The sequence below is a fragment of the Grampus griseus genome (assembly GCF_964374135.1).
Source record: "Grampus griseus genome assembly, chromosome: 11".
Classification (NCBI taxonomy): Eukaryota; Metazoa; Chordata; class Mammalia; order Artiodactyla; family Delphinidae; genus Grampus; species Grampus griseus.
Genome location: NC_139005.1, coordinates 96,753,219 through 96,768,746, shown reverse-complemented (window position 1 = coordinate 96,768,746; position 15,528 = coordinate 96,753,219). Strand labels below are relative to the sequence as shown.

The 15,528-nt window shown below is 51.3% G+C and overlaps 1 pseudogene across 1 annotated transcript; it reads left to right on the top strand.

Annotated features, from left to right (window-relative positions):
- Nucleotides 1-11,160: 11,160 nt before the first annotated feature.
- LOC309829947 (mitochondrial import inner membrane translocase subunit TIM14-like) lies at nt 11,161-11,753 on the top strand (annotated as a pseudogene). Its single transcript has 2 exons — nt 11,161-11,252; nt 11,459-11,753. The product of its transcript is annotated as a mitochondrial import inner membrane translocase subunit TIM14-like (transcript).
- The last annotated feature ends 3,775 nt before the right edge of the window (nt 11,754-15,528 follow it).

The following is a 15,528-nucleotide window of genomic DNA, read 5'->3' as shown; positions in this document are numbered from 1 at the left end:
CAAGGGAAGCCTCGGTGAGGACGCAACCTTCCTGCAAAGGCTTGAGAGAAGTGAGGACGCCTTGCAGAGAGATGAGAACATTCCTATGAGAACATTCCTCCAAGGCCCAGGAGGGGAGGAGAGGGCAGGTGGGAGCCCCAGGGAGAGGGCTGGCCAAGCACGTTTGCCGAGTGCTGGCCTTGGCATCCAGGACCCACCTGTGGAGCCAGACGCCAGAGCAGGTTTTAAATGGCTGTCTTTCCACGTGCCATCCCAGACTATTGTCCCAGCCTTGGGACACCTTATCTGGAAAATCCTCCAGCTTTGACAGGGACTTTGTAATATCAGGAGGGACCCATCAAAGGGCTTCGAGGTTCTCTCCTGAGCTGGGCCTGAGCTTCTTGCCAGGAGCTAGAGCAACCTCACGGTGACATTCCACCCACGCCCACCTGGTGGACACCTTGTGGGGATACCTTCCCAGGACAAGAGGCTGTGTGGCCTCCTGAAGGGTAGATCTCCTCACTTCACGGATGAAGAAACCGAGCCTCGGAGATGGGTCCTAAGAGGTCCGTGACCACACAGCCAAGAGATTGCAGGGCTAGGGCTTGAACCCAGGTCTCTCTGACCTGTCTGATTTGGGGGTCTGTGAACCCCCTGAAGTGAAACAAAATGGCAATTGGGGTAAAAGCATTTTCTGGGGAGGGAACCTGCAGCCTGGTGGGTGAGGGCTGGGACTTCGGGGCCACACAGCCCTGAGTTAGAATCCCGACTCTGCACCTAAAACTCGCGTGGCGTCAGGTAGGTGCTTGGGCCTCTCTGAGCCTCAGTCCCATCCTCTGTGAAATTTCCCACCTCCCAGGGCTGCTGTGAGGATGAACACACAGGAAGCCCTCAGCGTGATGCCTGGTACCCAGTAGGTGATGGGTAAACCCAGAGGCTCTTATTGCAGACAGGGATTAAAAACTGCTGAAGAGTTTGAGGGAATTCCCTGTCAGTCCAATGGTTAGGACTCCGTGCTTTCACTTCCGAGGGTGTGGGTTCAATCCCCGGTCAGGGAACTAAGACCCTGCAAGCCGTGCAGTGCAGTCAAATTAAAAAAAAAAAAAAAGAAAGAAAGAACTGGTGAAGAGTTTGACATATTCACAAAAGAAACTGTATCTTGGAGATGCGTCATTTATTAAATGAAATACACTTTACAGATCAGTGTGTCCAGTACAATCCCACATTAAAAAAAAATCCATATAGAAAAGTCTGGAAGGAAATACAGCCCTGCAAAATGGGAATAGTGATCATCTCTGGGCATAAGGTTGATAGGCGGTTTAATGTTTGGCCTTGTGTTCTTCTGTATCTTCCCGGTTTTCTATACAGAAGTACATTAACTTATGCTAGTATCAGAAATACATCACTTTTTATTCTAAGAAGAGGAAGAAAAGTATGTTTGGTCTCGTCCCAGGCCAGAGCTGAGCCAGAGACAGCAGCAAGCGCCTTTTGCTCCAAGTGAGACAGAACCAGGATAGAGTTCACAGTGGGCCTTAGGCAGGAAGTACAGGAGCTCAGGAGAGGGAAAACTAAGAGCTGGGATCCTAGAGAGGAGGCAAGCATATCAGGAAAGGCTTCCTGGAGGAGGAGGTATTTGAGGGCACCCTGGAAAGGGGCTGGATTCCAACTGGAACAGAAAAATGGGTTTGGCCTTATTGCCCTGTGGGTACCTGGGAGCCATGGAAGGCCTCTGAGCAGAAGAGGGAATAGACCTTTGGGAATTGGAATCTGGCAGCCATGTGGGGAGGTATTAGAGAGGAAATGATGCCTCGGAGTCTCTGAGAATGCCCAGGGCTCCTGAACGGAATGCCCCAGCCTCCATCCAACTGATAACAGTGCCCAGGTTGCCCCTCCCCCAAAGCTCCGCCTCCTTTATTTTGTGTTCCCCACCCAGCCATACTCACTGTCCTCCAGTTAGTGAGGCCCTCTGTGGACAGAGCTGTTGTGAAGCCTCTGGGAACCTTATTACATCCCCATTTTACAGGTAAGAAGACTGAGGCTCAGAGAGGCCAGCTGAGCTGCAGGGTAGAGAGGTGTGGATGCTGAGGGATGAGAGACGGGACCTTCCCTTCCCTGGCCTAATGCATCAGAGCTCCACTTTCCCTCACTTTCTGGGGAACGGGGATGGTGACACCCAACTCATACATCACGACTGTTCCAGTCACCCAGTGGTCGGTGGGGCTACTGCTCCCCTTCTTCCCCCCCCCCCCTCCGCTTTATCTTCCTTCACAGCACCTTCTGCTCTTCGCATATGTATTTACCTGTTTACTTGTCTATTGCCTGGCTCCCTGCCCCCCAGTGAGACTAAGCCAGACTTGGCTTGTTCACAGCTCTTGTAGTAGGTGCTCCGTAAATACCTGCAGAGCAAGCGAATGCGTGAGGGTGAGCATTCTGGGGCCAACACGCTCGTCTATTTTTGGTCTGTTTCCTCCCTCTGTCCCTCCCTCGGTTTTCAGACGCGCAGACAGTTCTCCCCCTTGAACGACATTTTTTTTTTTTAACATCTTTATTGGGGTATAATTGCTTTACAGTGGTGTGTTAGTTTCTGCTTTCTGAACGACATTTTAAAATTGCTCACGGCCTCCTTCTCTTCCTTAGCAAGGCGTGTGAGGGGAGGGTGAGGCTTCTCCTTGTAGGACCCCAGGTAGGGGGTGAGGATGCATATTTACACGGTTGTCCCTGGAGCTGTGAGGGAAGGTGGGGGGATTCACAAGGAGCCCATGGGCGTTGGTCCCTCTCGGAGTCTGGTGATGGTGGTCCCGGGCGGGGGAGTTGAACCTTTGCCCGGCTCAGTTTCCCCTGGGCATTGGGTTCAGAGACCTGGATCAGGCCAGCCCTGCCTAGACTTGCTGCCAGGCAGGTGTAGACTGACTCTACACAGGGCCAGGCAAGGCTGTGTGACCGGTGTAGCCACGAGGACCCCAGGCTTCAGGGTCCGGAGTCCAGGCTGTGTGACAGCTGAGGGCACTCGGCCTCTCCGAGAACTCCCAGGGACTGCAGGGGTGACCGAGGTCAAGGCCAAGGACTGGCGCCTGGTGTGTGGTGGGTCTCCGGCCGAGGGCCAGTGGAGATGGAGAGGAAGTCATCGGAGTGGGGTGGGGTCCCTGGGTGCCACCTGGGGAGGCCCCTGGGGACAAGAATCGATGGCACTAAGATGATTTTTGAAAGTCAAGGCTGGTTCTTGGCAGCTTGAATAACATCTTGGAAACCCAGAGAAGAGAGTTACCCCAGCCACCTCTTTGGGGGGACTCAATTTCCCCGCCAAAGCTTTGGCAGGTGCCTCCTCACAGCCATGAATAGGCAGATGGATTTCTGCCCCTCTGGTCCCTTAAAATTTTCTGCTTGTTGCAAACCCCTTGTAATGAGCTGGCCCAAGGCCAGCAGCGCCGCCCAAGCTCCAGGCAGCTGAACTCCTGGGCCCCTTCTAGCCTCCAGCCAGCTCAGAGGGCCTCTGAACTCGAGGAGCTGGCGGGGGCGCCTAATGAAGGAGAGCCTCCGGCCTTGGAGGGAGGCCACAGCCGGCCAGGAGCAGAGTGCCACCAGGAGCGGGGACCAAGGGGCCTGGAAGCAGATGGCTAAGGCCCCCAGGAAAGCAGTGGAGAACAGAAGTGGACAACCAGTAGACTTCACAGAAGCTTCTCCATCTCCCTTCCTGATATGTAAGAGGCACTTCAGGCCAATGCAGCCAAATTAAACTCGTCTCCCCCAAACTTACCTCTCGCACAGTCTCCCCGTCTCAGCTGATGGCAGCTCTGTTCTCCTTGAATGTGGGTCAGATCTGGGGACTCTTCTTTTTTTTTTTTTTTTGGCCATACCACACGGCTTGCAGGATCTTAGTTCCCCAACCAGGGATCGAACCCGTGCCCTCCGCAGTGGAAGCACAGAGTCTTAATCACCGGACCACCAGGGAATTCCCTGGGGACTCGTTTCTAATGAATATAACGTGCAAGTCTGAGGTAGACCCACATGTACTAACACGGAAAGACATCTGTACCTGTGCTGTGTTAAATGAGATAAAAACACTGTAGAATAAGTATAATGTGAATTGACTTACGTAGAAGGGTATTTTTCATTTGCCTTGAAAGTTCTGTAAGGAACACACTAGAAGGTCAAGGTTGGGTAACAGGTGTGGGTATCACTCACTGGTCTTTTCTTTCTCTTGTACATTACTTGTAACTTTTGCCATAAACATGTATTATGTTTCTGGTCATAAAACAGTAACTTTTTTTTTTTTTAAATTTTTAGCCTTGCCGTGCGGCTTACGGTATCTTAGTTCCCCAACCAGGGATCGAACCCGTGCCCTCGGCAGTGAAATTGTCGAGTCCTAACCACTGGACCGCCAGGGAATTCCCAAAACAGTAACTTTTTAACAGTGAAAGAAGCCAGACACAAGAGAGAACATACCGTATGAATCCATTTATATGAAGTTCAAGAACAGGCGAAACTAATCTACAGGATGGAGGTGAGACTAGTGGGCACCTCCCGAGGTGGGATGGCTGTTAACTGGAAAGGGGCATGAGGGAACTTTCTGGACTGATATGCATGGTGGTCGCAGGGGTACCTGCACCTGTGGATATGCACTGAGGTGAATGCTACAGATTTGTGCACTTTTGGGTACGTGAATGAAAACTTGACACTACAAAGCACAATGATCAGACCTGAGACGGCCAAGAGCGAGGGTTTTAGTCAAGACCCAGGTTTACAGCTCCCAGGGGTGCTTGGCAGGCTGAGCCCGCGGTGGAGCCAGAGGGGCCAGCTGTGCTGGTGACAAGGGGACTATCGCAATTGAAAACAGAACCAGCACGTTTCAGAGCAGATTATGAGGCTTAACCAGCCAGGTCGCTCAGCTCAGAGCCACGACAATTTAATAGACACGCGCTAGGACCAAAAGACTAAATGGCCCGTGTGACCAAAATAACCTAATCTCATGCAACCTGTCAGGGGGACAGAGAACAGCCTCCACTCGGTCAGACAATTCCAGGAATCCGGGGTCAGGGAGGGGGTGATATCTGCTCCTGAAGCATTGTAGAGGCCCTGGACAGCAGGCTGTGGACATCCTGCAGTGACGGCCACCACCGTCCTCTGCCAGGAGCAGACTCAAGGCCCCAGGTTATCGCTCAAGTTGGGTCTGGCGGGAGGGACGAGGCCCACGTGGGTGCCGGCAGGAAGGAGCCCCAGTCCTGCAGAATCTCCTTTCACCCAGAAATAACATCCCTTCTGACAGCCGAGTTTATCAGCATGATAGCAGATTTTTTCAAAACAATAACAGCAGCCCTAGCAGCTCCCTCAGCCGGCACTCAGCAGGGACGGCTGGCCATGGTGTCAGCGGCAGCTGCTGTCCACACCTCTGCTCTGGGGGAGGAAGCCCCTAGGAAGACCTGGTCTGTACCCCGAGACGGGAGGCCGTGTACCCCACATGCTGGGCCCTCAGTAGCCATCTGTTTCACAGATAAGTGAATTTCTCCTTTGCCATCCCGTTTCATCTTCACAACAACCCTCCAGGCTAAGAACTGAAGGTCCCACTTTACAGAGGAGGAAACTGAGGCCAGGCAGGTGAAATGGTGCACCCGACTCAGGAGCCAGTTTCTCATTCCAGGCCCTGGGTTTCCCTGTCTCATGACTGTTAATTACCACTCTCTCAACTCCGCTTCTCCTGCCTGGAAGAGCAAGGAGGACCTGGGAGACAGCATTTGGGGATGGTTTCTCTCACAGGAAATCATTTCTTTCCTTCTTTTCTTTTCTTTTCTTTTTTTTTTTTTTTTTTTTTGGCCTCACTGTGCTGTGCGGCTTGTGGGATTTTAGTTCCCCGACCAGGGATGGAACCTGGGTTCTTGGCAGTGAGAGCGTGGAGTCCTAACCGCTGGACTGCTAAGGAATTTCCAGGAAACAATTTCCTTGTATTTAAAGTTCTTCCGCGGAACTCCCTGGCAGTCCAGTGATTAAGACTTTGTGCTTTCACTGCCGTGGATACAGGTTCAACCCCTGGGCAGGGAGCTAAGATCTCGCAAGCCATAATGTGAGGCAAAAAAAAAAAAGTCTGAAGACTTGTCCTTTTTTCTGAGGAAGTGTATGTATTCCCATATCCCCACTAATAACAGAAGAAGTGCAAATAAAGCAATAACGGTACTGTCCAACATCTAAGCCTTTGATAGCACACAGCGCTGGCAAAGCTGCGGGGACCCTGTCTTCTTGGGAATACACTTGGATGCCGCCTCTTAGGAGGGCAGCTTGGTCAGCGTCTCAAAACATGACAGATGCATGTGTTCTCTGACCCAGGTTTTTCACATAAGGATATTCTGGGCGGAAGGGGTAGCATGAGCAAAGGTGTGGAGATCGGAAAGCTGAACTGTGGGCGTTCGACAGGAAAGGCTAGTCTGGCCCTTGGCCTCGGAAGGGAGGGAGCTGCCAGCCCCGCCAGGTGGCGGGACATACTCGTCCCCGCAAGGACTGGGCTGAGCCGTCAGTGAGTCGAATGCGCTTCAGGGGAAGGAGAATTCTGGAGCGGAGGCCCCGGCTTGGAACCTGGTCGAGGTTGGAAACAGATGCTTAGCTGCCTGTGCTGGGCTGGCGTGCACAGCCTGTGAAGCCCTTGCAGCATTTATTTCTTTTTTCTATAATCTGGGGAAGCGTGTTTTATGAGCCCAGTTCCCAGACGAGCAAGGTGACAGGCTCAGCAACAGGCCGGGTCTACCATAAAACTCCAGTTTGAACTCAGGTGTGACTGACGTCCAGCTTCAAGGTCCCTCATTTGTTCATTCCCAACTGGAATCTTAGCATCTCCCCTGGGCAGCATCTCTGGGGACAACAGAGGGTGTCCAAAGCCCCTGCCCTCAGGGGACTCAGCGTCTAGAGGAGTGGTTGGAACTGGGAAAAACTATTCAGCCAATGGCGTAGAGGTCTGAGTCCTCTGACACCCCAGTGCCTTTGAGGGTGGGAATGTTGGATCTGAGGGAAGAAATGAAACCTAGTGCAGCCCTTTCAGGACCAAATGTCTGCCTGGGCCAGAATGTCCTTGCACATTTTCTATGGGACGTGGCCCAGGTCTGTGTGGGCCCCAGGAGAACTGCGGGGCCTGGGCCAGCCTCCTTGCCTCCATGAGCCTCAGGTTCCGTCTGTGCTGAACAGGGATAACGGTGTCAGCCTCCAAGGCCACAGAGGGACGATGCGGAGACCCTGGTGTGAACGGGGCTTCCGTTCTCATGTTCCCATGGGAGGCTGGGTAGCTTAATTCATTGGCAGGAACTTTTCTATGACCTCCTTACCAACACCAGCCCTCCCTGTTGGCCACCTCCAGATGTTTTCCTCCCCACACCCTCCGTCTATAAACAGCGGCCAGCAGTAGAGTTTCGGGGAGTGGGGGTAAAGCGTGTGGTGTACTGGGCTGAAGGGAGGGACGAGGGCATATTGCATTCGGGTCCGCGGACTTCCCTGGTGGTCCAGTGGGTAAGACTCCGCATTCCCAATGCAGGGGGCCCAGGTTCAATCCCTGGTCGGGTAACTAGATCCTGCAGGCATGCTGCAACTAAGAAACCTGCATGCCGCAGCAATGAAGATCCTGGGTGCCGTGACTAAGACCCAGTGCAGAGAGAGAGAGAGAGGGAGAGAAAGAGAGAGAGAGAGGGAGAGAAAGAAAGAAAGGAGACAGAAATAAATATTTTTTAAAAATAAATAAATAAAATAAATTCGGGTCCGTGCGCCTTACACAGTTTGTTGAATTCCAGTGACAGTGCTGCAAGGGCATGTGCACAGACACTACGGGATGTGAAACCGAGGCCCAGAAAGCAGCCTGTAGACCCGAGCTCAGACCTGAAGAAAAGGATCAAGATTCAGGCCTTTTCTTCCCAGTCCTTACTGGTCACCTTCCATGGGGCACAGAGACGAGCAGACACAGGCAGGCAGTGGGGACACGCAGGGGACTGGTCCTGGTCGGCCCCATAAGTGGGTTCCCTGAGCCTCCCTTACCTGTATCCCCACTTCTCAGCCTCCATAGTTCACAGAACTGTCTGTCCACAGTCCCCCTGCCGCCAGCTACTATGGAAGAAAGAGCCCCAGATGCAGAGTCCCGCAGACCTGGGCTCAAATCCCTCTGGCACCTGCCAGCTCCCTCCATCCTTCAGTGGCCCTCGCCTGGGCCATATGGAGGAGGCTGAGGCAAGAATGTCTGCAAGGGCTCGACTCCTGAGCCGCACTGGGCACTGGGCATGGGGGGCGTGCAGGACCCTGAGTCTTGGGAAGATCAGCCCAGTCTCCCTCGGGGGCTTCTGTGTCTGTGCTGGGGCCCTTTTGCAGGGGTGGGGAGGGAGGGAAGGGCAGATTCCCCAGGAATCTGAGATCTGTCTGGTAGAGAAGGTCTAGACTCTAGTCCCTTCCCTTCCAGACCCTCATCCCAACTCTCCAAACCTGGGTCCTGCTGTGGGTGAACACACACACACACACACACACACACACACACACACACACACACACACGGCATGTGATCCTCACCTGAGGGCCTATTTTTCATTAATGATGGATAACAATAACAACAACAGTAATGATAGAAACCGCCCTCTGTGCCTGGACTGTCCTCAACATCCTCCCCTGCATTAGTCCTCGCAGCGCCCATCCCCCAAGCTGGTTCGTTATCTACTAGTAACTCCATTTGAAAGAGGAGAGACCCGCACCAGCACCCCAGGTTAGGCGTCCAAAGCCACAGCCTGTGGTGGGGCGGCTCCTTCCTCTATCACTGACTGAACACCTACTCAGCGCTACCTGGCGGAAGGCCTGAACACCTGCCCCCGGCTGGGGTACAGTGGGGGGGAGCCCAGCATGAAGACCAAGAGAGAGCTCCCGTGGGCACAGAAGAGAGCTGGGCCCTGCAGAAGTGCCGCCCCAGCCCAGGTGGCTTTTCTCTGAGGAGCTGCCCTCACCCGCCCACTGGCTCTGGGCACGGAAGGCTCTTTCCAGAAGCTGTCTGTGCGTCCACTTTGTGCGGTGACAGGCATTCTGACCTCTGAACTCCCTCTCAGCCTCAAAGCCCTGGGGATTCTCTCCTCCCTCTGCTGGGTCCATGAGCCCCCTGGGGCGTGTAGCTGGGACAAGGCTGAAGCCTGAAGCAGCCATGTGTCCCCCGCCACCTGCTTGCGGATTTACCCCTCTTTCAGCTACCCTGTGCCAGCCCTGGCTTGGGGGCTGGGTGGGGAGCCTGGGCCCTGGCCCCGCAGCCCGGGCTTCTGGACAGGACCACAGGGCATTCAGGGCCAGGCCTGGGACACAGGCACGAGATGCGAAACCAAGGTGCTCGGGGTTGTGTTTTCTGCCTGAGTGGGGAGCAGCGTGGCGGAGGGTGAGGGGAAGGACAAGTCCACAAGGGGCCTGGCCCAGAGTAGACTCACCACCGATTTTGAAAAAAAGGGAGGAGAGATGGGACTTCCCTGGTGGTCCAGTGGTTAAGACTCTGCGCTTCCACTGCAGGGGACACGGGTTCGATCCCTGGTTGGGGAACTAAGATCCCTCAAGCCATGCTAGTGAGGAAAAAAAAAAAAAAAAAAGGGAAGAGAGAAAGAGGAAGTGACAGGAGAAACTTATAGACAAAGGAGTGAAATGGAGGAAGCCGGAACAGGTTGCAGAGGTCAGAGATCACTGGCCCCACAGGGCCTGTGTGTGTTTCTTGTCCACAAATAGTACATAAGTACTTATTCGCTTATGCGCTAATGGTCCCTCTCCCCCAAGGGACCTGTGTTTGTCCCACTGAAGCCAAGCTTGGGGTAAGGGCCCTGTAATTATCTTTCAAATGATAATGACAATGTTTGTTTTCTAATGCTGGTGCTGCCTTCTAAACAGAGCTCAAACCCACTCTTGGGCAACCACAGTATCAAGAAAGATGCTATTCCTGACGGGTTTTCCCAAGAGGGTCTGTTCTCACCCTTTTATTTTTTTGGCCATACTGTGCAATTTATGGGATCTTAGTTCCCCAATCAGGGATTGAACCCAGACCCTCGGCAGTGAGAGCATGGAGTCCTAACCACTGGACCACCAGGGAATTCCCTTTTCACCCATTTCTTTTTTTTTTTAATTAATTTATTTTTATTTTTGGCTGTGTTGGGTCTTCGTTGCTGCACGCAGGCTTTCTCTGATTGCGGCGAGCAGGGGCTACTCTTTGTTGCGGCGCATGGGCTTCTCATTGCGGTGCCTTTTCTTGTTGTGGAGCACGGGCTCTAGGTGCACGGACTTCAGTAGTTTTGGCACACAGGCTCAGTAGTTGTGGCTCGCGGGCTCTAGAGCACAGGCTCAGCAGTTGTGGCGCACAGGCTTAGTTGCTCCGCAGCATGTGGGATCTTCCCGGACCAGGGCTCGAACCCGTGTCCCCTGCACTGGCAGGTGGATTCTTAACCACTGCGCCACCGGGGAAGCCCCCTTTTCACCCATTTCTGAGCCCACAGGGACTCTACCCCTTTGGCCCCAGGCCAGGCAGCTCCCCTCCCCCCACCCTCACCCTGGGGCCAGAAATGGGTGTGACAGAACCAGAGCTGGGCTCCAGTGTCCAGTCCCTTCCTCAGTCCCTAGCGGATGCTCGGTCTGGATCTTGGTTCTGGCCTTCTGGCCTCACGCAGCAAGGGCCCGGGGTGAGGGTACTACGGACCCCAGTAAGGTGGGGGGAGCAGAGGTCTGTGTACCTGCAGGGCAGGGCCAGCTGGCTGGCCTGAGCCTAAGCAGGGTGGTGGGTTGGTGCTGGTTCTGTAGTAATGCTGGGCGCCATTGCAGGTTCGTCATGGCCTCAGGGAACTGGGGTGGGGCTCCATCGAAATCCTTGAATGGTTCTGGCTGGCACCTTGACAATGGCAAGCCGCCCTTGGAGGCAGCATGAGTCAGGCAGGTCATTCAGTGCCAGTCACAGCTGGATTGATAATAGTAATGGGCGTCATGGCCTTGGGCAAGTTAATTAGTGCCTTCAAGCCTCAGATTCCATTTTTTTTTCAGATACCATATTAAAGAGTGGGGATATCACACCCATTAGGATCCCTGCTATTTAAATAAATAAATAAACAAACCCAACAACAGGAAATAAGCATTGGTGAGGACGTGGGCAGATTGGAACCCTTGTGCCCTGTTGGCGGGGGTGTGAAATGCTGTAGCCAGGGTGGTCGAGGCCTCTGGGCTGGGATGAACCTCGCTCGGGGTGGAGCCAGGGGAGCCACAGCCAGTACAGTGGTAGCGGTTGGACTGACCATTGCTGCTGCAGAGTTTGCAGGCTTGTTTTTTTCCAGTACGCGGGTCTCTCACTGTTGTGGCCTCTCCCGTTGCGGAGCACAGGCTCCGGACGCGCAGGCTCAGCGGCCATGGCTCACGGGCCCAGCCGCTCCGCGGCATGTGGGACCTTCCCGGACCGGGGCACGAACCCGTGTCCCCTGCATCGGCAGGCGGACTCCCAACCACTGCGCCACCAGGGAAGCCCTTGTAGGCTGTCTTATGCTTTGCAAGCCAAGAAACACATGAAGCCTCAAGTTTTTCAAAGTCTACCAAAATGTGCCTTCTGTGGTGGTTATTACAGAGGTGGGTTTGAACCCAAAATGACAAAATGGGAGGCAGCATTAGCATGGTAATTAGTGTAAGGCCTACTGCCAATAAAGGAAAAATAAGAAATGTTTATTAACGAGCTATGCTTTTAAATCACATGACAACGGGGGGATCCCTTTATATAGCAGCCCAAAATCAGTGATGCTAAAGATTTACTAGAAGGCCAAACTGAAAAATGAAATAAATGTATGATGAAGTTTACTTTTTTTTTTTTAGGCCGAGCCACGCAGCTTGGGGGATCTTAGTTCCCCGACCAGGGATCGAACCCAGGTCCTCGTCAATGTAAGCACAGAGTCCTAACCACTGGACCACCAGGGAATTCCCATATGATGAATTTTAAGTTCTTATTCACTTATGTACTTGAGTACCAGCTTTTTAAAAATAAAGTGCCTCAAAACTTAAAATGGTGTAGACACCCCTCAAAAAACGAAACACAGAGTTATCATAGGATCCAGCAAGCCCACTTCTGAGAATATCTCCAAAAAAATGGAAAGCAGACTCTTGAACAGATATTCGATCACCCATGTTCAGAGTTATTCACAATGGCCAAAAGGTGGGAACAACTCAAATACACGTCCATTGACTGATGAATGAATGAACAAAATGATAAATACATACAATGGAGTATTATTCAGCCTTAAAGAGGAAGAAGCATTCTGACACACGCTACAACAGGGATGAAACTTGAGGACATTATGCTAAGTGAAATAAACCAGTCACAAAAAGACAAATTCTGAATGTTTTCACTTACGTGAGGCACCTGAAGTAGTCAGATTCATAGAGACAGAAAGTAGATGGTGGTCAACAGGGCTGGGGGGAGGGGAATGGGGAGTTAGTGTTTAGTGGGAAAAGTTTCAGTTGGCAAGATGATTGAGTTCTAAAGATTGGTTATGCAACCATGTGAATATACTTTATCACACTACTGAACTGTACGCTTAAAAATGGTTAGTATAATAAACGTTATGTTGTGTGTATTTTACCGCATTAAAAAGAAACATGAGATAACACTACTCACCAAGCAGGGTCCTCGAGAGGGTGTAACGAGGGGACTTCCGGCTAAGATCTTAGGGTGGTATCCTGCACAAAGTAGGGGCGGGCTCCATAGGCCTGCAACCTGGGCAGCCATACAGGGCCCCTGAGCTCAGATCGGTCCCTCACTTGGTTAATGCTGCTGTAGTTGTGTTGAAATTCCTAATAATTTTTGAACAAGGGTACGTGCGTTTTCATTTTGCACGGCGTCCTACAAATTATGTAGCTGGTTCTGCCCCTCAGCCAATGGGAGGCTGGTGGTTCTTAGTGAAAAAGACACCTGGACAGACCTTGCCATCCACCTCGTTCAGAAAGAGCTGGTGAAGGATGTGCTGTGTTGGGGGTGGAGAAGGGTATGGGGGCCACATGGCAACAGCACCCCTCCCTGGGGGTTGAGGAGCAGTGGGGCCACCTGCCAAGGGAGGAGAGGGCCACAGACAGCAGAGGCTGGTAAGGGGCTGGGCCATATCACCCCAAGATGGGGCCCCGGCCATCGCCGAGTTGGTATTTCAAGTCTCCCCCGGCAGACCGAGGCCCCAAGGAACCAGCCTCAGAAATCAGCCATCGAAGGAACGTCTCATACGCGAAACAGTGTTTATTGAACACCTACTATGAGCCAGCGGTAAACACACCATCTGTGATCCTCCCGTTCTCATTCACATTCTGGGTTTAAGGACTGAGGCCGGGAACCAAGGAGGGACCAGTGTCAGCAGTGGGGTGTGAACCCGGCCAGTCGGGCTCCAGGTTAGCGCTGGCTCCACTAGATGGCGCTAAACGTAAATAATGATGGGCGCAAAGCGCTCCACGGGCCAGGGAGGGGTTGTGCGGAGGTTTCTGGAATGCCCGCAAGCAAAGCTCAGAGCATCACCTTGAAAGTGCAGCCGTCTCTCCAGAAGGCGGCTCTTTGTTTTTCAGGGAGGCAGTAGTGTGAACGATCAGGTTTCCTAGGTTCAAATCCAGGCTCTGCCACTTAAAAGTTCCACACATTTTCACAACTTTTAAATTTTTATTTATTTATTTTTCTTGCTTAATATAAGTTTTATTTGATATTCTTCCTAGCTTTTCATTGCTTTTTTAAAAAATTCACAACTTTTTAACTGATGAAATAAAAATATAATAACAATTGAGCATAATGTTTTTGGAATACAGGTCTACTAATGAGAAGAATGGATTTCTTTGCGGGGCAGGAGAGGAGATAATTTCACTTAATTGGGGTCCAAAGTTAGTGTGTTCCCTAACAAATCGGCTGCAAACGGTCACAAGTAAAAATCATTCTTAGCTTTCTGGAGCCGGTAGTGGGCTGGATTCGGCCAGTGGTTTGCTGACTCTTGATCTAGTATTTTAACTGCGTTAACTGTTTCCTTGGCATTCAATTTTCCTTTTGCTGAATTTTGTGCCTTTCTTGAATGTTCTTGGTCTTTAATGTTTTTGGCTGAGTGTCTGAACTCTCTCTTTTATGAACTATTCTCAAGGTTCACGGACTGAACTGAATGTTTATGTCTCCCCTCACCACCCCCGACCCCCCCCCCCATTCCTGTGCTGAAATCCTAATCCCCAATGTGATGGTATTAGGAGGTGGGCCTTAGGGAGGTGATTAGGTCATGAGGGTGGAGTCCTCATGAATGGGATTAGTCCCTGTATGAGCCGCCAGAGAGCTCCCTCACTCCTTCTGCCATGTGGGGACTCAGCAAGATGATTATCCAGGAATCAGGAAGCAAGCCCTCACCAGACACCGAATCTGCTGGCGCCAGAATGGCGAGAAATATATGTGTTGTTTAGAAGGCACCCAGTCGCTGGTGTTTTTGTGTTCGAGCAGCCCAAATGGACTAAGATACATGGATTTATCCTAAGTGTCAGAGGACTGCTCTCTAAGGAGACCGACCAGTGATTACCTTACTTAATTTTCTGCCCAACTGTCCATGTCACTGCTTCTTATCTCAGGGCAATTTCAGAGTTTTGTTCAGAAAACTGATTATGGGTGGAACTTCTCTCTTTTGCACGTTGGGGAGCATTTGTCCTCATTTTTATTGGGGTTGCCCGTTTATCTGTTCTTATCTCATCTTCCAGGAATTCCTCACTGTTTTTTTTTGTCTATTGGGAGTATTTCTACTAGTCTTCCAACTATGTCATGGATTTCTAGCAGATGATCACTTATGCAGTCTGTAGTTCAACTAACTTAACACCAAAAGGGAGATGTGTCTTTGAAAAGAATTTAACAACCAACAATTGCAGTTTAGTACTTTATACAATGGTTATCCTTCAAAACGTATAAACTGGGATCTGCCATAACTTGTGCTGTGATACTCCAAGGTGACATCTCCCCTGCCTGAGTCCTTCTGCCCATGTGAGGAAGATGGGAGTGCCCCATATGAGCAATCCCCCTTGCCTGCCTGGTGGAGCTAAGAACACCAGTGATAACGCAGAATGACAAACGGATCCTCACTAGCCACAAAGGCATGATTTTGGAACAGATGATTTTTTTTTTTGGCCGTGCCTCAGGGCTTGCGGGATCTTAGCTCCCCAACCAGGGATGGAAACCCGGCCCCAGCAGTGAAAGCGCCGAGTCCTAACCACTGGACCACCAGGGAGTTCCCAGAAACAGATGATCTTAAAACAAAACCTTTTAGAGAAATTCCTTTATTTGCATGTTTTTGGTATTCAGATTCCTGGATAGTTAATTTTCTATTGTATTTTTCTATTTCTTCTTCTGCCATTTCAGTGAGATTTTGGGGTGTGAAAAGATGTTCAGTCCACTGTTTCAAAATGGAAAAAAGTTTGTTTTTTATTTTATTTTTTTAATTTTTAAAAATATTTATTTTTATTATTTATTAATTTATTATTTATTTTTATTTTAGTTGCGGCAGGTGGACTCTTCATTGCAACACAATGAAGTTGTGGTGCATGGGCTCCAGAGCATGTGGGCTC